At 42.8% G+C, this 27,369-nt stretch overlaps 13 non-coding genes across 13 annotated transcripts; all 13 read right to left on the bottom strand.

The window, feature by feature from the left end:
- Nucleotides 1-729: 729 nt before the first annotated feature.
- Nucleotides 730-803, bottom strand: trnai-aau (transfer RNA isoleucine (anticodon AAU)). The gene has a single exon. It is a non-coding gene; the product is annotated as a tRNA-Ile (tRNA).
- A 1,533-nt stretch (nt 804-2,336) lies between these two features.
- On the bottom strand, nt 2,337-2,410 carry trnai-aau (transfer RNA isoleucine (anticodon AAU)). The gene has a single exon. It is a non-coding gene; the product is annotated as a tRNA-Ile (tRNA).
- Nucleotides 2,411-3,482: 1,072 nt separating this feature from the next.
- trnai-aau (transfer RNA isoleucine (anticodon AAU)) lies at nt 3,483-3,556 on the bottom strand. The gene has a single exon. It is a non-coding gene; the product is annotated as a tRNA-Ile (tRNA).
- A 1,395-nt stretch (nt 3,557-4,951) lies between these two features.
- On the bottom strand, nt 4,952-5,025 carry trnai-aau (transfer RNA isoleucine (anticodon AAU)). Its single transcript has one exon. It is a non-coding gene; the product is annotated as a tRNA-Ile (tRNA).
- Nucleotides 5,026-7,584: 2,559 nt separating this feature from the next.
- Nucleotides 7,585-7,658, bottom strand: trnai-aau (transfer RNA isoleucine (anticodon AAU)). Its single transcript has one exon. It is a non-coding gene; the product is annotated as a tRNA-Ile (tRNA).
- Nucleotides 7,659-11,392: 3,734 nt separating this feature from the next.
- trnai-aau (transfer RNA isoleucine (anticodon AAU)) lies at nt 11,393-11,466 on the bottom strand. Its single transcript has one exon. It is a non-coding gene; the product is annotated as a tRNA-Ile (tRNA).
- A 2,790-nt stretch (nt 11,467-14,256) lies between these two features.
- On the bottom strand, nt 14,257-14,330 carry trnai-aau (transfer RNA isoleucine (anticodon AAU)). The gene has a single exon. It is a non-coding gene; the product is annotated as a tRNA-Ile (tRNA).
- Nucleotides 14,331-16,393: 2,063 nt separating this feature from the next.
- Nucleotides 16,394-16,467, bottom strand: trnai-aau (transfer RNA isoleucine (anticodon AAU)). The gene has a single exon. It is a non-coding gene; the product is annotated as a tRNA-Ile (tRNA).
- Nucleotides 16,468-18,022: 1,555 nt separating this feature from the next.
- Nucleotides 18,023-18,096, bottom strand: trnai-aau (transfer RNA isoleucine (anticodon AAU)). Its single transcript has one exon. It is a non-coding gene; the product is annotated as a tRNA-Ile (tRNA).
- Nucleotides 18,097-19,010: 914 nt separating this feature from the next.
- Nucleotides 19,011-19,084, bottom strand: trnai-aau (transfer RNA isoleucine (anticodon AAU)). The gene has a single exon. It is a non-coding gene; the product is annotated as a tRNA-Ile (tRNA).
- Nucleotides 19,085-20,310: 1,226 nt separating this feature from the next.
- Nucleotides 20,311-20,384, bottom strand: trnai-aau (transfer RNA isoleucine (anticodon AAU)). Its single transcript has one exon. It is a non-coding gene; the product is annotated as a tRNA-Ile (tRNA).
- Nucleotides 20,385-21,679: 1,295 nt separating this feature from the next.
- trnai-aau (transfer RNA isoleucine (anticodon AAU)) lies at nt 21,680-21,753 on the bottom strand. Its single transcript has one exon. It is a non-coding gene; the product is annotated as a tRNA-Ile (tRNA).
- Nucleotides 21,754-24,453: 2,700 nt separating this feature from the next.
- On the bottom strand, nt 24,454-24,527 carry trnai-aau (transfer RNA isoleucine (anticodon AAU)). The gene has a single exon. It is a non-coding gene; the product is annotated as a tRNA-Ile (tRNA).
- Nucleotides 24,528-27,369: the final 2,842 nt, after the last annotated feature.

The raw sequence follows: 27,369 nt of genomic DNA, 5'->3' as shown, positions 1-27,369 counted from the left end.
AAAGACAGAGAGAGAGTAAGGAGTGGAGAAAGACAGAGAGAGAGTAAGGAGTGGAGAAAGACAGAGAGAGAGTAAGGAGTGGAGAAAGACAGAGTAAGGAGTGGAGAAAGACAGAGAGAAAAGACAGAAGTAAGGGAGAAAGACAGAGAGAGAGTAAGGAGTGGAGAAAGACAGAGTAAGGAGTGGAGAAAGAGAGAGTAATGAGTGGAGAAAGAGAGAGTAGAAAGAGGGGGGTGGAGAAAGAGGGTGCAGCTGTCTGCTGGCTCTTTACCTCTCTGTACTTAATGCCCTTCTCTAGTTAATGTGTCACCAAGTGAGCATGGGGAAAGGTGTGTGTGTGTGTGTGTGTGTGTGTGTGTGTGTGTGTGTGTGTGTGTGTGTGTGTGTGTGTGTGTGTGTGTGTGTGTGTGTGTGTGTGTGTGTGTGTGTGTGTGTGTGTAAATAATGAATGAATCAAATGATTGATGGACCCGTCTATCTGTTTCTTCACCATTCTGTCTCTCTGTCTCTTAGTCCATGAAGTCCCTGTCCTCCTCCCTTCCTTGTATAATAAAAAACGAATGAAAACTCCTACAATGAAAAAAAAACCCTCCTACATTAAAATGTCACTCCACAATGACCCAACAATCGACAACTCATACTACTAATTTAAAATGCACATTGTAAACCCCAATCAATAGAGTTGTGAGACACTGTAGACATACACAGTAGGGTAAAAACAAAATCATCTGGCCAGTACGGGTATCGAACCCACGACCTTCGCGTTATTAGCACGACGCTCTAACCAACTGAGCTAACCGGCCTTAGAAAATGCTCATTCTACAGATAAAGGTGGAAATAACTACACCGTACTAAATAAGAGGTCAAGACATTCCATAACAAATCCATCACCTATTGAGAAATAAACATGGAGAAGAGCCCCCTCAGCAAGCTGCTCCCGGAGCTCTGTTCACAAACACACCCCACAGGGCTCCAGGACAGAAACACAATTATGTGTGTGGATGAAGCACTTCATTTGGCATTGGGAAAAACACGAGATGAACTGCTTCAAACAAAGACCCGCGAAAGCTAAAGAACACTCCGTAATGTTCACAACGACATAAACTTTGAACTCGTGAAAAGTGAGAGATGCGGTCAAGAAACACTGGCACATGTTATCATCGGAAAGACAGAAAGAGAGAGTAAGGAATGGAGAAAGAGAGAGTAAGGAGTGGAGAAAGAGAGAGTAAGGAGTGGAGAAAGACAGAGAGAGAGTAAGGAGTGGAGAAAGGCAGAGAGAGAGAGAGTAAGGAGTGGAGAAAGACAGAGTAAGGAGTGGAGAATGATAAAGAGAGAGTAAGGAGTGGAGAAAGACAGAAAGAGAGAGTAAGGAGTGGAGAAAGACAGAAAGAGAGAGTGGAAGAAAGAGTGGAGAAAAGACAGAGAGAGAGAGTAAGGAGTGGAGAAAGACAGAGTAAGGAGTGGAGAATGATAAAGAGTAAGGAGTGGAGAAAGACAGAAAGAGAGAGTAAGGAGTGGAGAAAGACATATAGAGAGAGTAAGGAGTGGAGAAAGACAGAGAGTAAGGAGTGGAGAAAGAGAGAGTAAGGAGTGGAGAAAGAGAAAGTAAGGAGTGGAGAAAGACAGAGAGAGAGAGTAAGGAGTGGAGAATGACAGAAAGAGAGAGTAAGGAGTGGAGAAAGACAGAGAGAGAGAGAGTAAGGAGTGGAGAAAGACAGAGAGAGAGTAAGGAGTGGAGAAAGACAGAAAGAGAGAGTAAGGAGTGGAGAAAGAGAGAGTAATGAGTGGAGAAAGAGAGAGTAAGGGGTGGAGAAAGAGGGTGCAGCTGTCTGCTGGCTCTTTACCTCTCTGTACTTAATGCCCTTCTCTAGTTAATGTGTGACCAAGTGAGCATGGGGAAAGGTAGGTGTGTGTGTGTGTGTGTGTGTGTGTGTGTGTGTGTGTGTGTGTGTGTGTGTGTGTGTGTGTGTGTGTGTGTGTGTGTGTGTGTGTGTGTGTGTGTGTGTGTGTGTGTGTGTGTGTGTGTGTGTGTGTGTGTGTGTGTGTAAATAATGAATGAATCAAATGATTGATGGACCTGTCTATCTGTTTCTCCACCATTCTGTCTCTCTGTCTCTTAGTCCATGAAGTCCCTGTCCTCCTCCCTTCCTTTTATAATAAAAAACGAATGAAAACTCCTACAATGAAAAAAAAACCCTCCTACATTAAAATGTCACTCCACAATGACCCAACAATCGACAACTCATACTACTAATTTAAAATGCACATTGTAAACCCCAATCAATAGAGTTGTGAGACACTGTAGACATACACAGTAGGGTAAAAACAAAATCATCTGGCCAGTACGGGTATCGAACCCACGACCTTCGCGTTATTAGCACGACGCTCTAACCAACTGAGCTAACCGGCCTTAGAAAATGCTCATTCTACAGATAAAGGTGGAAATAACTACACCGTACTAAATAAGAGGTCAAGACATTCCATAACAAATCCATCACCTATTGAGAAATAAACATGGAGAAGAGCCCCCTCAGCAAGCTGCTCCCGGAGCTCTGTTCACAAACACACCCCACAGGGCTCCAGGACAGAAACACAATTATGTGTGTGGATGAAGCACTTCATTTGGCATTGGGAAAAACACGAGATGAACTGCTTCAAACAAAGACCCGCGAAAGCTAAAGAACACTCCGTAATGTTCACAACGACATAAACTTTGAACTCGTGAAAAGTGAGAGATGCGGTCAAGAAACACTGGCACATGTTATCATCGGAAAGACAGAAAGAGAGAGTAAGGAGTGGAGAAAGAGAGAGTAAGGAGTGGAGAAAGAGAGAGTAAGGAGTGGAGACAGAGAGAGTAAGGAGTGGAGAAAGAAGAGAGAATAAGGATAAGGAGTGGAGAAAAGAGAGAGTAGAAAGACAGAGAGAGTAAGGAGTGAGTGGAGAAAGAGAGAAAGACAGAGTAAGGGGTGGAGAAAGAGGGTGCAGCTGTCTGCTGGCTCTTTACCTCTCTGTACTTAATGCCCTTCTCTAGTTAATGTGTCACCAAGTGAGCATGGGGAAAGGTGTGTGTGTGTGTGTGTGTGTGTGTGTGTGTGTGTGTGTGTGTGTGTGTGTGTGTGTGTGTGTGTGTGTGTGTGTGTGTGTGTGTGTGTGTGTGTGTGTGTGTGTGTGTGTGTGTGTGTGTGTGTGTGTAAATAATGAATGAATCAAATGATTGATGGACCCGTCTATCTGTTTCTTCACCATTCTGTCTCTCTGTCTCTTAGTCCATGAAGTCCCTGTCCTCCTCCCTTCCTTGTATAATAAAAAACGAATGAAAACTCCTACAATGAAAAAAAAACCCTCCTACATTAAAATGTCACTCCACAATGACCCAACAACCGACAACTCATACTACTAATTTAAAATGCACATTGTAAACCCCAATCAATAGAGTTGTGAGACACTGTAGACATACACAGTAGGGTAAAAACAAAATCATCTGGCCAGTACGGGTATCGAACCCACGACCTTCGCGTTATTAGCACGACGCTCTAACCAACTGAGCTAACCGGCCTTAGAAAATGCTCATTCTACAGATAAAGGTGGAAATAACTACACCGTACTAAATAAGAGGTCAAGACATTCCATAACAAATCCATCACCTATTGAGAAATAAACATGGAGAAGAGCCCCTCAGCAAGCTGCTCCCGGAGCTCTGTTCACAAACACACCCCACAGGGCTCCAGGACAGAAACACAATTATGTGTGTGGATGAAGCACTTCATTTGGCATTGGGAAAAACACGAGATGAACTGCTTCAAACAAAGACCCGCGAAAGCTAAAGAACACTCCGTAATGTTCACAACGACATAAACTTTGAACTCGTGAAAAGTGAGAGATGCGGTCAAGAAACACTGGCACATGTTATCATCGGAAAGACAGAAAGAGAGAGTAAGGAATGGAGAAAGAGAGAGTAAGGAGTGGAGAAAGAGAGAGTAAGGAGTGGAGAAAGAGAGAGTAAGGAGTGGAGAAAGGCAGAAAGAGAGAGTAAGGAGTGGAGAAAGAGAGAGTAAGGAGTGGAGAAAGAGAAAGTAAGGAGTGGAGAAAGACAGAGAGAGAGAGTAAGGAGTGGAGAAAGACAGAGAGTAAGGAGTGGAGAAAGACAGAGTAAGGAGTGGAGAAAGAGAGAGAGTTGTGGAGAAAGAGAGAGTAAGGGGTGGAGAAAGAGGGTGCAGCTGTCTGCTGGCTCTTTACCTCTCTGTACTTAATGCCCTTCTCTAGTTAATGTGTCACCGAAAAATGAGAGATGCGGTCAAGAAACACTGGCACATGTTATCATCGGAAAGACAGAAAGAGAGAGTAAGGAGTGGAGAAAGAGAGAGTAAGGAGTGGAGAAAGAGAGAGTAAGGAGTGGAGACAGAGAGAGTAAGGAGTGGAGAAAGAGAGAGTAAGGGGCGGAGAAAGAGGGTGCAGCTGTCTGCTGGCTCTTTACCTCTCTGTACTTAATGCCCTTCTCTAGTTAATGTGTGACCAAGTGAGCATGGGGAAAGGTAGGTGTGTGTGTGTGTGTGTGTGTGTGTGTGTGTGTGTGTGTGTGTGTGTGTGTGTGTGTGTGTGTGTGTGTGTGTGTGTGTGTGTGTGTGTGTGTGTGTGTGTGTGTGTGTGTGTGTGTGTGTGTGTAAATAATGAATGAATCAAATGATTGATGGACCCGTCTATCTGTTTCTTCACCATTCTGTCTCTCTGTCTCTTAGTCCATGAAGTCCCTGTCCTCCTCCCTTCCTTGTATAATAAAAAACGAATGAAAACTCCTACAATGAAAAAAAAACCTCCTACATTAAAAAGTCACTCCACAATGACCCAACAATCGACAACTCATACTACTAATTTAAAATGCACATTGTAAACCCCAATAAATAGAGTTGTGAGACACTGTAGACATACACAGTAGGGTAAAAACAAAATCATCTGGCCTGTACGGGTATCGAACCCACGACCTTCGCGTTATTAGCACGACGCTCTAACCAACTGAGCTAACCGGCCTTAGAAATAGCTCATTCTACGCATAAAGGTGGAAATAACTACACCGTACTAAATAAGAGGTCAAGACCTTCCATAACAAATCCATCACCTATTGAGAAATAAACATGGAGAAGAGCCCCCTCAGCAAGCTGCTCCCGGAGCTCTGTTCACAAACACACCCCACAGGGCTCCAGGACAGAAACACAATTATGTGTGTGGATGAAGCACTTCATTTGGCATTGGGAAAAACACGAGATGAACTGCTTCAAACAAAGACCCGCGAAAGCTAAAGAACACTCCGTAATGTTCACAACGACATAAACTTTGAACTCGTGAAAAATGGGAGTTGCGGTCAAAAGTGGCACATTTTAACATCGGACCCATTTTTGCCGGCGGAATTTACAAGTCCACCACTTATTGTGTGTAGAAGAGGTCGCAATTTACGCGATAAATAAGTCCATGCCAACTGCCAACCACAAAAGAAAACCAGCCAGGCTCTTTTACGCCCTCTTCCAAATGGTAGCTATAAATGCAGTGGATGCGCACAGTGCAACAACATGATGAAGTGTGAATATCTCTGCCACCCACACACAGGAAAACGATCCCAAATAAATGACATGATTACGTGTTCCACCACCCATGTTATCTACATTATCAAATGTCCATGATTACTCTGATGTTTCTCGTACGATGTACCCAATGATTAGGTAGGTGGGTCTATGTGTCCTCATTGTGGTTTTACAGATGTGTTTAATACGTCTTATTTACACATTTTATTTCAATATTGATGAAATGTATGTTGTATTTGGTTGCAGGTATTAGTATTTCCTTCACCTCCGACCCCTGTCGATGCGTGGAACGGATGTGGGCGGGGCTAGGTTTACACAATGGTGCTAATTAAAATAAATAAATACGATACGTAAAAGCTTATTAAAGATCAGTGATACAGAAGTTCCAGGGAAAAAGAAGGAGTGGAGAAAGAGAGAGTAAGGAGTGGAGAAAGAGACAGTAAGGAGTGGAGAAAGAGAGAGAGAGAGAGTAAGGAGTGGAGAAAGAGAGTAAGGAGTGGAGAAAGACAGAAAGAGAGAGTAATGAGTGGAGAAAGAGAGAGTAAGGAGTGGAGAAAGACAGAGAGAGAGAGTAAGGATAGGAGACAGACAGAGAGAGAGAGTAAGGAGTGGAGAAAGAGAGAGAGTAAGGAGTGGAGAAAGAGAGTAAGGAGTGGAGAAAGACAGAAAGAGAGAGTAATGAGTGGAGAAAGAGAGAGTAAGGAGTGGAGAAAGACAGAGAGAGAAAGTAAGGAGTGGAGACAGACAGAGAGAGAGAGAGTAAGGAGTGGAGAAAGACAGAAAGAGAAGAAAGGAGAGGAGAAAGAGAGAGTAAGGAGTGGAGAAAGACAGACACCGTACTAAATATGAAGAGAGAGTAAGGAGTGGAGAAAGAGATAGTAAGGAGTGGAGAAAGAAGACAGAGAGTAAGGAGTGGAGAAAGAGAGAGTAAGGAGTGGAGAAAGAGAGAGTAGGGAGTGAAACAAGAGAGTAATGAGTGGAGAAAGACGGAAAGAGAGAGTAAGGAGAGGAGAAAGAGAGAGTAAGGAGTGGAGAAAGACAAAGAGAGAGGAAAGAGTGGAAAAGTGAGAAAGAGAGAGTAAGGAGTGGAGAACACTAGAAAGAGAGAGTAAGGAGTGGAGAAAGAGAGAGTAAGGAGTGGAGAAAGAGAGAGTAAGGAGTGGAGAAAGACAGAGAGAGAGTAAGGAGTGGAGAAAGAGAGAGTAAGGAGTGGAGAAAGACAGAGAGAGAGTAAGGAGTGGAGAAAGAGAGAATAAGGAGTGGAGAAAAGAGAGAGTAAGGAGTGGAGAAAGAGAGAGAGAGTAAGGAGTGGAGAAAGAGAGAGTAAGGAGTGGAGAAAGAGAGAGTAAGGAGTGGACAAAGAGAGAGTAATGAGTGGAGAAAGACAGAAAAAGAGAGTAAGGAGAGGAGAAAGAGAGAGTAAGGAGTGGAGAAAGACAAAGAGAGAGGAAAGAGTGGAGACAGAAAGAGAGAGTAAGGAGTGGAGAAAGAGAGAGTAAGGAGTGGAGAAAGAGAGGTGCAGCTGTCTGTTGGCTCATTACCTCTCTGTACTTAATGCCTTCTCAAGTTAATGAGTGACCAAGTGAGCAAGGGGAAAGGTTGGTGTGTGTGTGTGTGTGTGTGTGTGTGTGTGTGTGTGTGTGTGTGTGTGTGTGTGTGTGTGTGTGTGCGTGCGTGCGTGCGTGCGTGTGTGTGTGTGTGTGTGTGTGTGTGTGTGTGTAAATAATAAATGAATCAAATGATTGATGGACCCGTCTATCTGTTTCTTCACCATTCTGTCTCTCTGTCTCTTAGTCCATGAAGTCCCTGTCCTCCTCCCTTCCTTGTATAATAAAAAACGAATGAAAACTCCTACAATGAAAAAAAAAAACCTCCTACATTAAAATGTCACTCCACAATGATCCAACAATCGACAACTCATACTACTAATTTAAAATGCACATTGTAAACCCCAATCAATAGAGTTGTGAGACACTGTAGACATACACAGTAGGGTAAAAACAAAATCATCTGGCCAGTACGGGTATCGAACCCACGACCTTCGCGTTATTAGCACGACGCTCTAACCAACTGAGCTAACCGGCCTTAGAAAATGCTCATTCTACAGATAAAGGTGGAAATAACTACACCGTACTAAATAAGAGGTCAAGACATTCCATAACAAATCCATCACCTATTGAGAAATAAACATGGAGAAGAGCCCCCTCAGCAAGCTGCTCCCGGAGCTCTGTTCACAAACACACCCCACAGGGCTCCAGGACAGAAACACAATTATGTGTGTGGATGAAGCACTTCATTTGGCATTGGGAAAAACACGAGATGAACTGCTTCAAACAAAGACCCGCGAAAGCTAAAGAACACTCCGTAATGTTCACAACGACATAAACTTTGAACTCGTGAAAAGTGAGAGATGCGGTCAAGAAACACTGGCACATGTTATCATCGGAAAGACAGAAAGAGAGAGTAAGGAATGGAGAAAGAGAGAGTAAGGAGTGGAGAAAGAGAGAGTAAGGAGTGGAGAAAGACAGAGAGAGAGTAAGGAGTGGAGAAAGGCAGAAAGAGAGAGTAAGGAGTGGAGAAAGAGAGAGTAAGGAGTGGAGAAAGAGAAAGTAAGGAGTGGAGAAAGACAGAGAGAGAGAGTAAGGAGTGGAGAAAGACAGAGAGAGAGTAAGGAGTGGAGAAAGACAGAGTAAGGAGTGGAGAAAGACAGAGTAAGGAGTGGAGAAAGAGAGAGTAAGGGGTGGAGAAAGAGGGTGCAGCTGTCTGCTGGCTCTTTACCTCTCTGTACTTAATGCCCTTCTCTAGTTAATGTGTCACCAAGTGAGCATGGGGAAAGGTGTGTGTGTGTGTGTGTGTGTGTGTGTGTGTGTGTGTGTGTGTGTGTGTGTGTGTGTGTGTGTGTGTGTGTGTGTGTGTGTGTGTGTGTGTGTGTGTGTGTGTGTGTGTGTGTGTGTGTGTGTGTGTGTGTGTGTGTGTGTAAATAATGAATGAATCAAATGATTGATGGACCCGTCTATCTGTTTCTTCACCATTCTGTCTCTCTGTCTCTTAGTCCATGAAGTCCCTGTCCTCCTCCCTTCCTTGTATAATAAAAAACGAATGAAAACTCCTACAATGAAAAAAAACCCTCCTACATTAAAATATCACTCCACAATGACCCAACAATCGACAACTCATACTACTAATTTAAAATGCACATTGTAAACCCCAATCAATAGAGTTGTGAGACACTGTAGACATACACAGTAGGGTAAAAACAAAGTCATCTGGCCAGTACGGGTATCGAAACCACGACCTTCTAAAAGCTAAAGAACACTCCGTAATGTTCACAACGACATAAACTTTGAACTCGCGAAAAATGGGAGTTGCAGATCAAAGTGGCACATTATAACATCGGACCCATTTTTGCCGGTCAAGAATTTACAAGTCCACCACCTATTGTGTGTAGAAATAAACATGGAATTAGTCCATGCCAACTGCCAACCACAAAAGAAAACCAGCCAGGCTCTTTTCACGCCCTCTTCCAAATGGTAGCTATAAATGCAGAGGATGCACAAGTGCAACAACATGATGAAGTGTGAATATCTCTGCCACCCACACACAGGAAAACGATCCCAAATAAATGACATGATTACGTGTTCCACCACCCATGTTATCTACATTATCAAATGTCCATGATTACTCTGATGTTTCTCGAGATGTACCCAATGATTAGGTAGGTGGGTCATGTGTCCTCATCGTGGTTTTACAGATGTGTTTAATGGTCTTATTTACACATTTTATTTCAATATTGATGAAATGTATGTTGTATTTGGTTGCAGGTATTAGTATTTCCTTCACCTCCGACCCCTGTCGATGCGTGGAACGGATGTGGGCGGGGCTAGGTCTACACAACGGTGCTAATTAAAATAAATAAATACATACGAAAAGCTTATTCAAGATTAGTGATACAGAAGTTCCAGGGAAAATGAAGGATAGTATGTGTAATATTTACTGTAAAGTTTAATTGTTTATTTCCCTTTTGTATATTATCTACTTAATTTGCTTTGGCAATGTTAACATATGTTTCACATGCCAGTAAAGCCCCTTGAATTGAATTGAAATTGAATTGAGAGAGAGACAGAAAGAAAGAGAGAGAAAGAAACAGTGAAAGACAGAAAGAGAGAGTAAGGAGTGGAGAAAGAGAGAGTAAGGAGTGGAGAAAGAGAGTAAGGAGTGGAGAAAGACAGAAAGAGAGAGTAAGGAGTGGAGAAAGAGAGTAAGTCTCTGGAGAAAGACAGAAAGAGAGAGTAAGGAGTGGAGAAAGAGAAAGTAAGGAGTGGAGAAAGACAGAGAGAGAGTGTAAGAAAAAGATAAAGAGATGTAAGGAGGAAAAAGACAGAAAGAGATTAAGGAGTGGAGAAAGACAGAAACCCCAATAATAGAGTGGAGAAAGAGAGAGTAAGGAGTGGAGAAAGACAGACAGAGAGTAAGGAGTGGAGAAAGAGATCAGTAAGGAGGGAGAAAGAGAGACAGAGAGTAAGGAGTGGAGAAAGAGAGAGTAAGGAGTGGAAAAGACAGACAGAGAGTAAGGAGTGGAGAAAATGAGAGAGAAAGAGAGGAGAAAGAGAGAGTAAGGAGTAGAAAGACAGAAAGAGAGAGTAAGGAGTGGAGAAAGAGAAAGTAAGGAGTGGAGAAAGACAGAGAGAGAGTGTAAGGAGTGGAGAAAGATAAAGAGAGAGTAAGGAGTGGAAAAAGACAGAAAGAGAGAGAGTAAGGAGTGGAGAAATACAGAGAGAGAGAGTAAGGAGAGGAGAAAGAGAGAGTAAGGAGTGGAGAAAGACAAAGAGAGAGGAAAGAGTGGAAAAAGACAGAAAGAGAGAGTAAGGAGTGGAGAACGCTAAAGAGAGAGTAAGGAGTGGAGAAAGAGAGAGTAAGGAATGGAGAAAGAGAGAGTAAGGAGTGGAGAAAGACAGAGACAGTAATCGGAGTGGAGAAAGAGAGAGTAAGGAATGGAGAAAGACAGACAGAGAGTAAGGAGTGGAGAAAGAGAGAGTAAGGAGTGGAGAAAGAGAGAGAGAGAGTAAGGAGTGGAGAAAGAGAGAGTAAGGAGTGGAGAAAGAGAGAGTAAGGAGTGGAGAAAGAGAGAGTAAGGAGTGGAGAAAGACAGAAAGAGAGAGAGAAAGGAGAGGAGAAAGAGAGAGTAAGGAGTGGAGAAAGACAAAGAGAGAGGAAAGAGTGGAGAAAGACAGAGAGAGAGAGTAAGGAGTGGAGACAGACAGAGAGAGAGAGAGAGTAAGGAGTGGAGAAAGAGAGAGGGTGCAGCTGTCTGTTGGCTCTTTACCTCTCTGTACTTAATGTCCTTCTCAAGTTAATGAGTGACCAAGTGAGCAAGGGGAAAGGTTGGTGTGTGTGTGTGTGTGTGTGTGTGTGTGTGTGTGTGTGTGTGTGTGTGTGTGTGTGTGTGTGTGTGTGTGTGTGTGTGTGTGTGTGTGTGTGTGTGTGTGTGTGTGTGTGTGTGTGTGTGTGTGTGTGTGTAAATAATGAATGAATCAAATGATTGATGGACCCGTCTATCTGTTTCTTCACCATTCTGTCTCTCTGTCTCTTAGTCCATGAAGTCCCTGTCCTCCTCCCTTCCTTGTATAATAAAAAACGAATGAAAACTCCTACAATGAAAAAAAAAAAAAAAAAAAAAAACTCCTACATTAAAATGTCACTCCACAATGATCCAACAATCGACAACTCATACTACTAATTTAAAATGCACATTGTAAACCCCAATCAATAGAGTTGTGAGACACTGTAGACATACACAGTAGGGTAAAAACAAAATCATCTGGCCAGTACGGGTATCGAACCCGCGACCTTCGCGTTATTAGCACGACGCTCTAACCAACTGAGCTAACCGGCCTTAGGTAATACTCAATCTACGGATAAAGGTGGAAATAACTACACCGTACTAAATAAGAGGTCAAGACGTTCCATAACAAATCCATCACCTATTGAGAAATAAACATGGAGAAGAGCCCCCTCAGCAAGCTGCTCCCGGAGCTCTGTTCACAAACACACCCCACAGGGCTCCAGGACAGAAACACAATTATGTGTGTGGATGAAGCACTTCATTTGGCATTGGGAAAAACACGAGATGAACTGCTTCAAACAAAGACCCGCGAAAGCTAAAGAACACTCCGTAATGTTCACAACGACATAAACTTTGAACTCGTGAAAAATGGGAGTTGCGGTCAAAAAGTGGCACATTTTAACATCGGACCCATTTTTGCCGGCGGAATTTACAAGTCCACCACTTATTGTGTGTAGAAGAGGTCGCAATTTACGCGATAAATAAGTCCATGCCAACTGCCAACCACAAAAGAAAACCAGCCAGGCTCTTTTACGCCCTCTTCCAAATGGTAGCTATAAATACAGAGGATGCACACAGTGCAACAACATGATGAAGTGTGAATATCTCTGCCACCCACACACAGGAAAACGATCCCAAATAAATGACATGATTACGTGTTCCACCACCCATGTTATCTACATTATCAAATGTCCATGATTACTCTGATGTTTCTCGTACGATGTACCCAATGATTAGGTAGGTGGGTCTATGTGTCCTCATCGTGGTTTTACAGATGTGTTTAATGCGTCTTATTTACACATTTTATTTCAATATTGATGAAATGTATGTTGTATTTGGTTGCAGGTATTAGTATTTCCTTCACCTCCGACCCCTGTCGATGCGTGGAACGGATGTGGGCGGGGCTAGGTCTACACAACGGTGCTAATTAAAATAAATAAATACGATACGTAAAAGCTTATTCAAGATTAGTGATACAGAAGTTCCAGGGAAAATGAAGGATAGTATGTGTAATATTTACTGTAAAGTTTAATTGTTTATTTCCCTTTTGTATATTATCTACTTAATTTGCTTTGGCAATGTTAACATATGTTTCCCATGCCAGTAAAGCCCCTTGAATTGAAATTGAATTGAGAGAGAGACAGAAAGAAAGAGAGAGAAAGAAACAGTGAAAGACAGAAAGAGAGAGTAAGGAGTGGAGAAAGAGAGAGTAAGGAGTGGAGAAAGAGAGAGTAAGGAGTGGAGAAAGAGAGAGAGAGAGAGTAAGGAGTGGAGAAAGAGAGTAAGGAGTGGAGAAAGACAGAAAGAGAGAGTAAGGAGTGGAGAAAGAGAAAGTAAGGAGTGGAGAAAGACAGAGAGAGAGTGTAAGGAGTGGAGAAAGATAAAGAGAGAGTAAGGAGTGGAAAAAGACAGAAAGAGAGAGAGTAAGGAGTGGAGAAAGACAGAGAGAGAGAGTAAGGAGTGGAGTGGAGAAAAGAGAGAGTAAGGAGTGGAGAAAGACAGACAGAGAGTAAGGAGTGGAGAAAGAGATAGTAAGGAGTGGAGAAAGAGAGACAGAGAGTAAGGAGTGGAGAAAGAGAGAGTAAGGAGTGGAGAAAGAGAGACAGAGAGTAAGGAGTGGAGAAAGAGAGAGAAAGGAGAGGAAAAGAGAGAGTAAGGAGTGGAGAAAGACAGAAAGAGAGAGTAAGGAGTGGAGAAAGAGAAAGTAAGGAGTGGAGAAAGACAGAGAGAGAGTGTAAGGAGTGGAGAAAGATAAAGAGAGAGTAAGGAGTGGAAAAAGACAGAAAGAGAGAGAGTAAGGAGTGGAGAAATACAGAAGAGAGAGTAAGGAGTGGAGAAAGAGAGAGTAAGGAGTGGAGAAAGACAAAGAGAGAGGAAAGAGTGGAAAAAGACAGAAAGAGAGAGTAAGGAGTGGAGAACGCTAGAAAGAGAGAGTAAGGAGTGGAGAAAGAGAGAGTAAGGAATGGAGAAAGAGAGAGTAAGGAGTGGAGAAAGACAGAGAGAGAGAGTAAGGAGTGGAGAAAGAGAGAGTAAGGAGTGGAGAAAGACAGACAGAGAGTAAGGAGTGGAGAAAGAGATAGTAAGGAGTGGAGAAAGAGAGACAGAGAGTAAGGAGTGGAGAAAGAGAGAGTAAGGAGTGGAGAAAGAGAGAGTAAGGAGTGGACAACGAGAGAGTAATGAGTGGAGAAAGACAGAAAGAGAGAGTAAGGAGAGGAGAAAGAGAGAGTAAGGAGTGGAGAAAGACAAAGAGAGAGGAAAGAGTGGAAAAAGACAGAAAGAGAGAGTAAGGAGTGGAGAAAGAGAGAGTAAGGAGTGGAGAAAGAGAGAGGGTGCAGCTGTCTGTTGGCTCTTTACCTCTCTGTACTTAATGTCCTTCTCAAGTTAATGAGTGACCAAGTGAGCAAGGGGAAAGGTTGGTGTGTGTGTGTGTGTGTGTGTGTGTGTGTGTGTGTGTGTGTGTGTGTGTGTGTGTGTGTGTGTGTGTGTGTGTGTGTGTGTGTGTGTGTGTGTGTGTGTGTGTGTGTGTGTGTGTGTGTGTGTGTGTGTAAATAATAAATGAATCAAATGATTGATGGACCCGTCTATCTGTTTCTTCACCATTCTGTCCCTCTGTCTCTTAGTCCATGAAGTCCCTGTCCTCCTCCCTTCCTTGTATAATAAAAAACGAATGAAAACTCCTACAATGAAAAAAAAAAAAAAACTCCTACATTAAAATGTCACTCCACAATGATCCAACAATCGACAACTCATACTACTAATTTAAAATGCACATTGTAAACCCCAATCAATAGAGTTGTGAGACACTGTAGACATACACAGTAGGGTAAAAACAAAATCATCTGGCCAGTACGGGTATCGAACCCACGACCTTCGCGTTATTAGCACGACGCTCTAACCAACTGAGCTAACCGGCCTTAGGTAATACTCAATCTACGGATAAAGGTGGAAATAACTACACCGTACTAAATAAGAGGTCAAGACATTCCATAACAAATCCATCACCTATTGAGAAATAAACATGGAGAAGAGCCCCCTCAGCAAGCTGCTCCCGGAGCTCTGTTCACAAACACACCCCACAGGGCTCCAGGACAGAAACACAATTATGTGTGTGGATGAAGCACTTCATTTGGCATTGGGAAAAACACGAGATGAACTGCTTCAAACCAAGACCCGCTAAAGCTAAAGAACACTCCGTAATGTTCACAACGACATAAACTTTGAACTCGCGAAAAATGGGAGTTGCGGTCAAAAGTGGCACATTATAACATCGGACCCATTTTTGCCGGCGGAATTTACAAGTCCACCACTTATTGTGTGTAGAAGAGGTCGCAATTTACGCGATAAATTAGTCCATGCCAACTGCCAACCACAAAAGAAAACCAGCCAGGCTCTTTTACGCCCTCTTCCAAATGGTAGCTATAAATGCAGAGGATGCGCACAGTGCAACAACATGATGAAGTGTGAATATCTCTGCCACCCACACACAGGAAAACGATCCCAAATAAATGACATGATTACGTGTTCCACCACCCATGTTATGTACATTATCAAATGTCCATGATTACTCTGATGTTTCTCGTACGATGTACCCAATGATTAGGTAGGTGGGTCTATGTGTCCTCATCGTGGTTTTACAGATGTGTTTAATGCGTCTTATTTACACATTTTATTTCAATATTGATGAAATGTATGTTGTATTTGGTTGCAGGTATTAGTATTTCCTTCACCTCCGACCCCTGTCGATGCGTGGAACGGATGTGGGCGGGGCTAGGTCTACACAACGGTGCTAATTAAAATAAATAAATATGATACGTAAAAGCTTATTCAAGATTAGTGATACAGAAGTTCCAGGGAAAATGAAGGATAGTATGTGTAATATTTACTGTAAAGTTTAATTGTTTATTTCCCTTTTGTATATTATCTACTTAATTTGCTTTGGCAATGTTAACATATGTTTCCCATGCCAGTAAAGCCCCTTGAATTGAATTGAAATTGAATTGAGAGAGAGACAGAAAGAAAGAGGGAGAAAGAAACAGTGAAAGACAGAAAGAGAGAGTAAGGAGTGGAGAAAGAGAGAGTAAGGAGTGGAGAAAGAGAGAGTAAGGAGTGGAGAAAGAGAGAGTAAAGAGTGGAGAAAGAGAGAGTAAAGAGTGGAGAAAGAGAGAGTAAAGAGTGGAGAAAGAGAGAGTAAAGAGTGGAGAAAGAGAGAGTAAGGAGTGGAGAAAGACAGAAAGAGAGAGTAAGGAGTGGAGAAAGAGAGAGTAATGAGTCGAGAAAGAGAGAGTAAGGAGTGGAGAAAGAGAGAGTAAGGAGTGGAGAAAGAGAGAGTAAGGAGTGGAGAAAGAGAGACTAAGGAGTGGAGAAAGACAGAGAGAGAGTAAGGAGTGGAGAAAGACAGAGAGAGAGAGTAAGGAGTGGAGAAAGAGAGAGTAAGGAGTGGAGATAGAGAAAGTAAGGATTGGAGAAAGACAGAGAGAGAGAGTAAGGAGTGGAGAAAGACAGAGAGAGAGAGAGTAAGGAGTGGAGAAAGACAGAAAGAGAGAGTAAGGAGTGGAGAAAGAGAGAGTAATGAGTGGAGAAAGAGAGAGTAAGGGGCGGAGAAAGAGGGTGCAGCTGTCTGCTGGCTCTTTACCTCTCTGTACTTAATGCCCTTCTCTAGTTAATGTGTGACCAAGTGAGCATGGGGAAAGGTAGGTGTGTGTGTGTGTGTGTGTGTGTGTGTGTGTCTATCTGTTTCTCCACCATTCTGTCTCTCTGTCTCTTAGTCCATGAAGTCCCTGTCCTCCTCCCTTCCTTTTATAATAAAAAACAAATGAAAACTACAATGAAAAAAAACCCTCCTACATTAGAATGTCACTCCACAATGACCCAAGAATCGACAACTCATACTACTAATTTAAAATGCACATTGTAAACACCAATCAATAGTTTTGTGAGACACTGTAGACATACACAGTAGGGTAAAAACAAAGTAATCTGGCCAGTACGGGTATCAAACCCACGACCTTCGCGTTATTAGCATGATGCTCTAACCAACTGAGCTAACCGGCCTTAGGTAATACTCAATCTACGGATAAAGGTGGAAATAACTACACCGTACTAAATAAGAGGTCAAGACATTCCATAACAAATCCATCACCTATTGAGAAATAAACATGGAGAAGAGCCCCCTCAGCAAGCTGGTCCCGGAGCTCTGTTCACAAACACACCCCACAGGGCTCCAGGACAGAAACACAATTATGTGTGTGGATGAAGCACTTCATTTGGCATTGGGAAAAAACACGAGATGAACTGCTTCAAACAAAGACCCACGAAAGCTAAAGAACACTCCGTAATGTTCACAACCACATAAACTTTGAACTCGTGAAAAGTGAGAGATGCGGTCAAGAAACACTGGCACATGTTATCATCGGAAAGACAGAAAGAGAGAGTAAGGAGTGGAGAAAGAGAGAGTAAGGAGTGGAGAAAGAGAGAGTAAGGAGTGGAGAAAGAGAAAGTAAGGAGTGGAGAAAGACAGAAAGAGAGAGTAAGGAGTGGAGAAAGACAGAGAGAGAGAGTAAGGAGTGGAGAATGACAGAGTAAGGAGTGGAGAATGATAAAGAGAGAGTAAGGAGTGGAGAAACACAGAAAGAGAGAGTAAGGAGTGGAGAAAGACAGAAAAAGAGAGTAAGGAGTGGAGAAAGACAGAGAGAGAGAGTAAGGAGTGGAGAAAGAGAGAGTAAGGAGTGGAGAAAGAGAAAGTAAGGAGTGGAGAAAGACAGAAAGAGTGAGTAAGGAGTGGAGAAAGACAGAGAGAGAGAGTAAGGAGTGGAGAATGACAGAGTAAGGAGTGGAGAATGATAAAGAGAGAGTAAGGAGTGGAGAAAGACAGAAAGAGAGAGTAAGGAGTGGAGAAAGACAGAAAGAGAGAGTAAGGAGTGGAGAAAGACAGAGAGAGAGAGTAAGGAGTGGAGAAAGAGAGAGTAAGGAGTGGAGAAAGAGAAAGTAAGGAGTGGAGAAAGACAGAGAGAGAGAGTAAGGAGTGGAGAAAGACAGAAAGAGAGAGTAAGGAGTGGAGAAAGACAGAAAGAGAGAGTAAGGAGTGGAGAAAGAGAGTGTAATGAGTGGAGAAAGAGAGAGTAAGGGGTGGAGAAAGAGGGTGCAGCTGTCTGCTGGCTCTTTACCTCTCTGTACTTAATGCCCTTCTCTAGTTAATGTGTGACCAAGTGAGCATGGGGAAAGGTAGGTTTGTGTGTGTGTGTGTGTGTGTGTGTGTGTGTGTGTGTGTGTGTGTGTGTGTGTGTGTGTGTGTGTGTGTGTGTGTGTGTGTGTGTGTGTAAATAATGAATGAATCAAATGATTGATGGACCTGTCTATCTGTTTCTCCACCATTCTGTCTCTCTGTCTCTTAGTCCATGAAGTCCCTGACCTCCTCCCTTCCTTTTATAATAAAAAAACGAATGAAAACTCCTACAATTAAAAAAAACCCTCCTACATTACAATGTCAGTCCACAATGAACCAACAATCGACAACTCATACTACTAATTTAAATGCACATTGTAAACAGCAAACAATAGTTTTGTGAGACACTGTAGACATACACAGTAGGGTAAAATCAAAGTCATCTGGCCAGTACGGGTATCGAACCCACGACCTTCGCGTTATTAGCACGACGCTCTAACCAACTGAGCTAACCGGCCTTAGAAAATGCTCATTCTACAGATAAAGGTGGAAATAACTACACCGTACTAAATAAGAGGTCAAGACATTCCATAACAAATCCATCACCTATTGAGAAATAAACATGGAGAAGAGCCCCCTCAGCAAGCTGGTCCCGGAGCTCTGTTCACAAACACACCCCACAGGGCTCCAGGACAGAAACACAATTATGTGTGTGGATGAAGCACTTCATTTGGCATTGGGAAAAACACGAGATGAACTGCTTCAAACAAAGACCCGCGAAAGCTAAAGAACACTCCGTAATGTTCACAACGACATAAACTTTGAACTCGTGAAAAGTGAGAGATGCGGTCAAGAAACACTGGCACATGTTATCATCGGAAAGACAGAAAGAGAGAGTAAGGAGTGGAGAAAGAGAGAGTAAGGAGTGGAGAAAAAGAGAGTAAGGAGTGGAGAAAGAGAAAGTAAGGAGTGGAGAAAGACAGAAAGAGAGAGTACGGAGTGGAGAAAGACAGAGAGAGTGTGTGTGTGTGTGTGTGTGTGTGTGTGTGTGTGTGTGTGTGTGTGTGTGTGTGTGTGTGTGTGTGTGTGTGTGTGTGTGTGTGTGTGTGTGTGTGTGTGTGTGTGTGTGTGTGTGTGTGTGTGTAAATAATGAATGAATCAAATGATTGATGGACCTGTCTATCTGTTTCTCCACCATTCTGTCTCTCTGTCTCTTAGTCCATGAAGTCCCTGTCCTCCTCCCTTCCTTTTATAATAAAAAACGAATGAAAACTCCTACAATGAAAAAAACCCTCCTACATTACAATGTCACTCCACAATGAACCAACAATCGACAACTCATACTACTAATTTAAAATGCACATTGTAAACAGCAAACAATAGTTTTGTGAGACACTGTAGACATACACAGTAGGGTAAAAACAAAGTCATCTGGCCAGTACGGGTATCGAACCCACGACCTTCGCGTTATTAGCACGACGCTCTAACCAACTGAGCTAACCGGCCTTAGAAAATGCTCATTCTACAGATAAAGGTGGAAATAACTACACCGTACTAAATAAGAGGTCAGACATTCCATAACAAATCCATCACCTATTGAGAAATAAACATGGAGAAGAGCCCCCTCAGCAAGCTGGTCCCGGAGCTCTGTTCACAAACACACCCCACAGGGCTCCAGGACAGAATCACAATTATGTGTGTGGATGAAGCACTTCATTTGGCATTGGGAAAAACACGAGATGAACTGCTTCAAAACAAAGACCCGCGAAAGCTAAAGAACACTCCGTAATGTTCACAACAACATAAACTTTGAACTCGTGAAAAGTGAGAGATGCGGTCATGAAACACTGGCACATGTTATCATCGGAAAGACAGAAAGAGAGAGTAAGGAGTGGAGAAAGAGAGAGTAAGGAGTGGAGAAAGAGAGAGTAAGGAGTGGAGAAAGAGAAAGTAAGGAGTGGAGAAAGACAGAGAGAGAGAGTAAGGAGTGGAGAAAGACAGAAAGAGAGAGTAAGGAGTGGAGAAAGACAGAGAGTAAGGAGTGGAGAAAGAGAGAGTAAGGAGTGGAGAAAGAGAAAGTAAGGAGTGGAGAAAGACAGAGAGAGAGAGTAAGGAGTGGAGAAAGACAGAAAGAGAGAGTAAGGAGTGGAGAAAGACAGAAAGAGAGAGTAAGGAGTGGAGAAAGAGAGAGTAATGAGTGGAGAAAGAGAGAGTAAGGGGTGGAGAAAGAGGGTGCAGCTGTCTGTTGGCTCTTTACCTCTCTGTACTTAATGCCCTTCTCTAGTTAATGTGTGACCAAGTGAGCATGGGGAAAGGTAGGTGTGTGTGTGTGTGTGTGTGTGTGTGTGTGTGTGTGTGTGTGTGTGTGTGTGTGTGTGTGTGTGTGTGTGTGTGTGTGTGTGTGTGTGTGTGTGTGTGTGTGTGTGTGTGTGTGTGTGTGTAAATAATAAATGAATCAAATGATTGATGGACCCGTCTATCTGTTTCTTCACCATTCTGTCCCTCTGTCTCTTAGTCCATGAAGTCCCTGTCCTCCTCCCTGCCTTGTATAATAAAAAACGAATGAAAACTCCTACAATGAAAAAAAAAACCCTCCTACATTAAAATGTCACTCCACAATGATCCAACAATCGACAACTCATACTACTAATTTAAAATGCACATTGTAAACCCCAATCAATAGAGTTGTGAGACACTGTAGACATACACAGTAGGGTAAAAACAAAGTCATCTGGCCAGTACGGGTATCGAACCCACGACCTTCGCGTTATTAGCACGACGCTCTAACCAACTGAGCTAACCGGCCTTAGAAAATGCTCATTCTACAGATAAAGGTGGAAATAACTACACCTTACTAAATAAGAGGTCAGACATTCCATAACAAATCCATCACCTATTGAGAAATAAACATGGAGAAGAGCCCCCTCAGCAAGCTGGTCCCGGAGCTCTGTTCACAAACACACCCCGCAGGGCTCCAGGACAGAATCACAATTATGTGTGTGGATGAAGCACTTCATTTGGCATTGGGAAAAACACGAGATGAACTGCTTCAAAACAAAGACCCGCGAAAGCTAAAGAACACTCCGTAATGTTCACAACAACATAAACTTTGAACTCGTGAAAAGTGAGAGATGCGGTCAAGAAACACTGGCACATGTTATCATCGGAAAGACAGAAAGAGAGAGTAAGGAGTGGAGAAAGAGAGAGTAAGGAGTGGAGAAAGAGAGAGTAAGGAGTGGAGAAAGAGAAAGTAAGGAGTGGAGAAAGACAGAAAGAGAGAGTAAGGAGTGGAGAAAGACAGAAAGAGAGAGTAAGGAGTGGAGAAAGACAGAGAGTAAGGAGTGGAGAAAGAGAAAGTAAGGAGTGGAGAAAGACAGAGAGAGAGAGTAAGGAGTGGAGAAAGACAGAAAGAGAGTAAGGAGTGGAGAAAGACAGAAAGAGAGAGTAAGGAGTGGAGAAAGAGAGAGTAATGAGTGGAGAAAGAGAGAGTAAGGGGTGGAGAAAGACAGAGAGAGAGAGAGAGTAAGGAGTGGAGAAAGACAGAGTAAGGAGTGGAGAAAGAGAGAGTAATGAGTGGAGAAAGAGAGAGTGAGGGGTGGAGAAAGAGGGTGCAGCTGTCTGTTGGCTCTTTACCTCTCTGTACTTAATGCCCTTCTCTAGTTAATGTGTGACCAAGTGAGCATGGGGAAAGGTAGGTGTGTGTGTGTGTGTGTGTGTGTGTGTGTGTGTGTGTGTGTGTGTGTGTGTGTGTGTGTGTGTGTGTGTGTGTGTGTGTGTGTGTGTGTGTGTGTGTGTGTGTGTGTGTGTGTGTAAATAATAAATGAATCAAATGATTGATGGACCCGTCTATCTGTTTCTTCACCATTCTGTCCCTCTGTCTCTTAGTCCATGAAGTCCCTGTCCTCCTCCCTTCCTTGTATAATAAAAAACGAATGAAAACTCCTACAATGAAAAAAAAAAACTCCTACATTAAATTGTCACTCCACAATGATCCAACAATGGACAACTCATACTACTAATTTAAAATGCACATTGTAAACCCCAATCAATAGAGTTGTGAGACACTGTAGACATACACAGTAGGGTAAAAACAAAGTTATCTGGCCAGTACGGGTATCGAACCCGCGACCTTCGAGTTATTAGCACGACGCTCTAACCAACTGAGCTAACCGGCCTTAGGTAATACTCAATCTACGGATAAAGGTGGAAATAACTACTCCGTACTAAATAAGAGGTCAAGACATTCCATAACAAATCCATCACCTATTGAGAAATAAACATGGAGAAGAGCCCCCTCAGCAAGCTGCTCCCGGAGCTCTGTTCACAAACACACCCCACAGGGCTCCAGGACAGAAACACAATTATGTGTGTGGATGAAGCACTTCATTTGGCATTGGGAAAAACACGAGATGAACTGCTGCAAACAAGACCCGCTAAAGCTAAAGAACACTCCGTAATGTTCACAACGACATAAACTTTGAACTCGCGAAAATGGGAGTTGCGGTCAAAGTGGCACATTATAACATCGGACCCATTTTTGCCGGCGGAATTTACAAGTCCACCACTTATTGTGTGTAGAAGAGGTCGCAATTTACGCGATAAATTAGTCCATGCCAACTGCCAACCACAAAAGAAAACCAGCCAGGCTCTTTTACGCCCTCTTCCAAATGGTAGCTATAAATGCAGAGGATGCGCACAGTGCAACAACATGATGAAGTGTGAATATCTCTGCCACCCACACACAGGAAAACGATCCCAAATAAATGACATGATTACGTGTTCCACCACCCATGTTATCTACATTATCAAATGTCCATGATTACTCTGATGTTTCTCGTACGATGTACCCAATGATTAGGTAGGTGGGTCTATGTGTCCTCATCGTGGTTTTACAGATGTGTTTAATGCGTCTTATTTACACATTTTATTTCAATATTGATGAAATGTATGTTGTATTTGGTTGCAGGTATTAGTATTTCCTTCACCTCCGACCCCTGTCGATGCGTGGAACGGATGTGGGCGGGGCTAGGTCTACACAACGGTGCTAATTAAAATAAATAAATACGATACGTAAAAGCTTATTCAAGATTAGTGATACAGAAGTTCCAGGGAAAATGAAGGATAGTATGTGTAATATTTACTGTAAAGTTTAATTGTTTATTTCCCTTTTGTATATTATCTACTTAATTTGCTTTGGCAATGTTAACATATGTTTCCCATGCCAGTAAAGCCCCTTGAATTGAATTGAAATTGAATTGAGAGAGAGACAGAAAGAAAGAGGGAGAAAGAAACAGTGAAAGACAGAAAGAGAGAGTAAGGAGTGGAGAAAGAGAGAGTAAGGAGTGGAGAAAGAGAGAGTAAGGAGTGGAGAAAGAGAGAGAGAGAGAGTAAGGAGTGGAGAAAGAGAGTAAGGAGTGGAGAAAGACAGAAAGAGAGAGTAATGAGTGGAGAAAGAGAGAGTAAGGAGTGGAGAAAGACAGAGAGAGAGAGTAAGGATAGGAGACAGACAGAGAGAGAGAGAGTAAGGAGTGGAGAAAGAGAGAGAGTAAGGAGTGGAGAAAGAGAGTAAGGAGTGGAGAAAGACAGAAAGAGAGAGTAAGGAGTGGAGAAAGAGAGAGTAAGGAGTGGAGAAAGACAGAGAGAGAAAGTAAGGAGTGGAGACAGACAGAGAGAGAGAGAGTAAGGAGTGGAGAAAGAGAGAGTAAGGAGTGGAGAAAGACAGACAGAGAGTAAGGAGTGGAGAAAGAGATAGTAAGGAGTGGAGAAAGAGAGACAGAGAGTAAGGAGTGGAGAAAGAGAGAGAAAGGAGAGGAGAAAGAGAGAGTAAGGAGTGGAGAAAGACAGAAAGAGAGAGTAAGGAGTGGAGAAAGAGAAAGTAAGGAGTGGAGAAAGACAGAGAGAGAGTGTAAGGAGTGGAGAAAGATAAAGAGAGAGTAAGGAGTGGAAAAAGACAGAAAGAGAGAGAGTAAGGAGTGGAGAAAGACAGAGAGAGAGAGTAAGGAGTGGAGAAAGAGAGAGTAAGGAGTGGAGAAAGACAGACAGAGAGTAAGGAGTGGAGAAAGAGATAGTAAGGAGTGGAGAAAGAGAGACAGAGAGTAAGGAGTGGAGAAAGAGAGAGTAAGGAGTGGAGAAAGAGAGAGTAAGGAGTGGACAACGAGAGAGTAATGAGTGGAGAAAGACAGAAAGAGAGAGTAAGGAGAGGAGAAAGAGAGAGTAAGGAGTGGAGAAAGACAAAGAGAGAGGAAAGAGTGGAAAAAGACAGAAAGAGAGAGTAAGGAGTGGAGAAAGAGAGAGTAAGGAGTGGAGAAAGAGAGAGGGTGCAGCTGTCTGTTGGCTCTTTACCTCTCTGTACTTAATGTCCTTCTCAAGTTAATGAGTGACCAAGTGAGCAAGGGGAAAGGTTGGTGTGTGTGTGTGTGTGTGTGTGTGTGTGTGTGTGTGTGTGTGTGTGTGTGTGTGTGTGTGTGTGTGTGTGTGTGGGTGTGTGTGTGTGTGTGTGTGTGTGTGTGTGTGTGTGTGTGTGTGTGTGTGTGTGTGTGTGTGTGTGTGTGTGTGTGTGTGTGTGTGTGTGTGTGTGTGTGTGTAAATAATAAATGAATCAAATGATTGATGGACCCGTCTATCTGTTTCTTCACCATTCTGTCCCTCTGTCTCTTAGTCCATGAAGTCCCTGTCCTCCTCCCTTCCTTGTATAATAAAAAACGAATGAAAACTCCTACAATGAAAAAAAAAAAACTCCTACATTAAAATGTCACTCCACAATGATCCAACAATCGACAACTCATACTACTAATTTAAAATGCACATTGTAAACCCCAATCAATAGAGTTGTGAGACACTGTAGACATACACAGTAGGGTAAAAACAAAGTTATCTGGACAGTACGGGTATCGAACCCGCGACCTTCGCGTTATTAGCACGACGCTCTAACCAACTGAGCTAACCGGCCTTAGGTAATACTAAATCTACGGATAAAGGTGGAAATAACTACTCCGTACTAAATAAGAGGTCAAGACATTCCATAACAAATCCATCACCTATTGAGAAATAAACATGGAGAAGAGCCCCCTCAGCAAGCTGCTCCCGGAGCTCTGTTCACAAACACACCCCACAGGGCTCCAGGACAGAAACACAATTATGTGTGTGGATGAAGCACTTCATTTGGCATTGGGAAAAACACGAGATGAACTGCTGCAAACCAAGACCCGCTAAAGCTAAAGAACACTCCGTAATGTTCACAACGACATAAACTTTGAACTCGCGAAAAATGGGAGTTGCGGTCAAAGTGGCACATTATAACATCGGACCCATTTTTGCCGGCGGAATTTACAAGTCCACCACTTATTGTGTGTAGAAGAGGTCGCAATTTACGCGATAAATTAGTCCATGCCAACTGCCAACCACAAAAGAAAACCAGCCAGGCTCTTTTACGCCCTCTTCCAAATGGTAGCTATAAATGCAGAGGATGCACACAGTGCAACAACATGATGAAGTGTGAATATCTCTGCCACCCACACACAGGAAAACGATCCCAAATAAATGACATGATTACGTGTTCCACCACCCATGTTATCTACATTATCAAATGTCCATGATTACTCTGATGTTTCTCGTACGATGTACCCAATGATTAGGTAGGTGGGTCTATGTGTCCTCATCGTGGTTTTACAGATGTGTTTAATGCGTCTTATTTACACATTTTATTTCAATATTGATGAAATGTATGTTGTATTTGGTTGCAGGTATTAGTATTTCCTTCACCTCCGACCCCTGTCGATGCGTGGAACGGATGTGGGCGGGGCTAGGTCTACACAACGGTGCTAATTAAAATAAATAAATACGATACGTAAAAGCTTATTCAAGATTAGTGATACAGAAGTTCCAGGGAAAATGAAGGATAGTATGTGTAATATTTACTGTAAAGTTTAATTGTTTATTTCCCTTTTGTATATTATCTACTTAATTTGCTTTGGCAATGTTAACATATGTTTCCCATGCCAGTAAAGCCCCTTGAATTGAATTGAAATTGAATTGAGAGAGAGACAGAAAGAAAGAGGAGAAAGAAACAGTGAAAGACAGAAAGAGAAAGTAAGGAGTGGAGAAAGAGAGAGTAAGGAGTGGAGAAAGAGAGAGTAAGGAGTGGAGAAAGAGAGAGAGAGAGAGTAAGGAGTGGAGAAAGAGAGTAAGGAGTGGAGAAAGACAGAAAGAGAGAGTAATGAGTGGAGAAAGAGAGAGTAAGGAGTGGAGAAAGACAGAGAGAGAGAGTAAGGATAGGAGACAGACAGAGAGAGAGAGAGTAAGGAGTGGAGAAAGAGAGAGAGTAAGGAGTGGAGAAAGAGAGTAAGGAGTGGAGAAAGACAGAAAGAGAGAGTAATGAGTGGAGAAAGAGAGAGTAAGGAGTGGAGAAAGACAGAGAGAGAAAGTAAGGAGTGGAGACAGACAGAGAGAGAGAGAGAGTAAGGAGTGGAGAAAGAGAGAGTAAGGAGTGGAGAAAGACAGACAGAGAGTAAGGAGTGGAGAAAGAGATAGTAAGGAGTGTAGAAAGAGAGACAGAGAGTAAGGAGTGGAGAAAGAGAGAGAAAGGAGAGGAGAAAGAGAGAGTAAGGAGTGGAGAAAGACAGAAAGAGAGAGTAAGGAGTGGAGAAAGAGAAAGTAAGGAGTGGAGAAAGAGAAAGTAAGGAGTGGAGAAAGACAGAGAGAGAGTGTAAGGAGTGGAGAAAGATAAAGAGAGAGTAAGGAGTGGAAAAAGACAGAAAGAGAGAGAGTAAGGAGTGGAGAAATACAGAGAGAGAGAGTAAGGAGAGAAAGAGAGAGTAAGGAGTGGAGAAAGACAAAGAGAGAGGAAAGAGTGGAAAAAGACAGAAAGAGAGAGTAAGGAGTGGAGAAAGAGAAGAGAGTAAGGAGTGGAGAAAGAGAGAGTAAGGAATGGAGAAAGAGAGAGTAAGGAGTGGAGAAAGACAGAGAGAGAGAGTAAGGAGTGGAGAAAGAGAGAGTAAGGAGTGGAGAAAGACAGACAGAGAGTAAGGAGTGGAGAAAGAGATAGTAAGGAGTGGAGAAAGAGAGACAGAGAGTAAGGAGTGGAGAAAGAGAGAGTAAGGAGTGGAGAAAGAGAGAGTAGGGAGTGGACAACGAGAGAGTAATGAGTGGAGAAAGACGGAAAGAGAGAGTAAGGAGAGGAGAAAGAGAGAGTAAGGAGTGGAGAAAGACAAAGAGAGAGGAAAGAGTGGAAAAAGACAGAAAGAGAGAGTAAGGAGTGGAGAACGCTAGAAAGAGAGAGTAAGGAGTGGAGAAAGAGAGAGTAAGGAATGGAGAAAGAGAGAGTAAGGAGTGGAGAAAGACAGAGAGAGAGAGTAAGGAGTGGAGAAAGAGAGAGTAAGGAGTGGAGAAAGACAGACAGAGAGTAAGGAGTGGAGAAAGAGATAGTAAGGAGTGGAGAAAGAGAGACAGAGAGTAAGGAGTGGAGAAAGAGAGAGTAAGGAGTGGAGAAAGAGAGAGTAAGGAGTGGACAACGAGAGAGTAATGAGTGGAGAAAGACAGAAAGAGAGAGTAAGGAGAGGAGAAAGAGAGAGTAAGGAGTGGAGAAAGACAAAGAGAGAGGAAAGAGTGGAAAAAGACAGAAAGAGAGAGTAAGGAGTGGAGAAAGAGAGAGTAAGGAGTGGAGAAAGAGAGAGGGTGCAGCTGTCTGTTGGCTCTTTACCTCTCTGTACTTAATGTCCTTCTCAAGTTAATGAGTGACCAAGTGAGCAAGGGGAAAGGTTGGTGTGTGTGTGTGTGTGTGTGTGTGTGTGTGT

Source organism: Oncorhynchus masou, unplaced genomic scaffold (assembly GCF_036934945.1).
Source record: "Oncorhynchus masou masou isolate Uvic2021 unplaced genomic scaffold, UVic_Omas_1.1 unplaced_scaffold_823, whole genome shotgun sequence".
Taxonomy (NCBI): Eukaryota; Metazoa; Chordata; class Actinopteri; order Salmoniformes; family Salmonidae; genus Oncorhynchus; species Oncorhynchus masou.
This window is presented reverse-complemented; position numbering and strand designations above follow the sequence as displayed.